The 1,856-nt window shown below is 32.3% G+C and overlaps 1 protein-coding gene across 1 annotated transcript in view; it reads right to left on the reverse strand.

The window, feature by feature from the left end:
- Nucleotides 1-1,856, reverse strand: part of LOC115240780 — a 12,463-nt gene that overhangs the window by 5,190 nt on the left and 5,417 nt on the right. The gene's annotated exons all lie outside the window — the stretch shown is intronic.

Raw genomic sequence — 1,856 nt, forward strand, 5'->3', positions numbered from 1 at the left:
GGTATCGTTAACTAGCGACAGCCAATGGCAAGGACAATCCTGGTGAAAAGCGCAACTCTCATAGGCTGCGTTCAGCAGAGAAAGCGCTCAGTTATCGTCTTGTCAACACTCGACGTTGATTCGTTGGTTCTAAAAGTAAGAACCAATCACATTCGATTGCTACTAAGCGGTTTTCTTTGCTGAACGCGGCTATTGGTTGCGTTCCGATATTCCATTGCCAGTACTGAAAATCTATAGTTCATGTTACGTACACTATAGATTTTCTGTACTGGCAATGAATATCGAAACTCAACCATAAATTGCTCGTAACTAGATATTGCAAGCAACGCAACAAAAGAGATAGTGATTTAAATTTAGCACAAGACATTGATATAAAATATTAATAATAAATAAATTTGATAAAATATTAATATAAAAGGCAAAAGAGAGGGATAAAGGAGAAGACAGACTCTTTACAAGAGATCCTTATATAATTGAATTTCATTAACGCATTTGACGCGTATGCACGAAAAATGCTGATTATATATGTACTGGACTGTATCAGATTATATGCATCAAAGATTGAAATTTAATCCATCAAAAGAAATTTTAGCTCTTTTTGTTTTGATTTTAATAATTCCGAAATCTTTAATTTTCAATTTTCAATGCATAGTAGTTTGATGGATTTTACGTTCGTCATACAACGAGCTTGTCAAATCGATTAGCTATTAGGGCTAGAGTCCAAAATGGTGTAAAATTCCTCTCCGAGGAAAATTTTACTCGATATCCTGGAATCAATCAGAAACGGTCGAAAAAGTTTCGGAACGGCCATCGAGCAAGGAATAAGGGCTCTTGCACACAGGACGCGTCCTGTGTGTAGGAGCCCTAAAATTTTTTATATCATTTTGGAACTTAGCCTAGATAGAGAATTTTTAAGGTTTCAAAAGTTTCTTGTAACGACAGCCAGTCAATCTCGATACATCCGACAAAAATTCACTGCTAGAGTATTGGAAATCTATAATATACGTCACGTGAACTATAGATTTCCAGTACTGGCAGTGAATTTTGGAACACAACCCTTATAGCTTAATGACGTAATGCAATGTTTTGCGTTGTTGCAGATGAGGAGATTGAGAATTGTTTTTCTGGAAGAATTCTCTTTTTCATAAATTTTCTTTTCTAGGATATAGTGGCTGCATTCTGATATTCACTGCCAGTACTGAAAATCTATAGTGCACGTGATGTAAACTATAGATTTTCAGTACTGGCAGTGCATATCGGAACGCGGCAAGTATTAATTTTATTAAGCCAGGATGTGAAAATGTTTGTCGCACGGTAAAAAATTAATATTAGTCAATCTTTCGCTCTTACAAAGAAGCGATAAGTTGATCTGGCTATCGTGTCTGTTTTTATGGTATTTTGTCTGAATCATCACGCGATGACTAATCAACCTTTCATTTCTTCAGAAATAATAGATATGTAAGAAAGATGATTGACTACTATGCCGTTTCTTATTACACAATCGCGCATCCTGCATGCAAAAATCATGAAAAATATGTATGTTCGTTCAGCCGCACTCTAATGTACATTTTTATATTTAAAATAAAATTAATATATATACATATAGTCGGAACAAAATATATTAATTGTAACTATTGATAATTTTCAACATTATATATATGTATATATTTGTATATATAAATCTCAAATGAAAAATATGATCAAGTTTTATATATAATCTAAATTATTCTTAAAATAAATCCTTTTCAATTTTACTACATTTTATATTTTCTTTAATATGCACATCTATTTATCTAAATGTCAGAATATATGTAAAGTTATAGAGCTAAATAAAAATTGAAAAAAAAAAAAAAAAT

This window comes from Formica exsecta, unplaced genomic scaffold, assembly GCF_003651465.1.
Source record: "Formica exsecta isolate Colony F162 unplaced genomic scaffold, ASM365146v1 scaffold451, whole genome shotgun sequence".
Lineage (NCBI taxonomy): Eukaryota > Metazoa > Arthropoda > Insecta > Hymenoptera > Formicidae > Formica > Formica exsecta.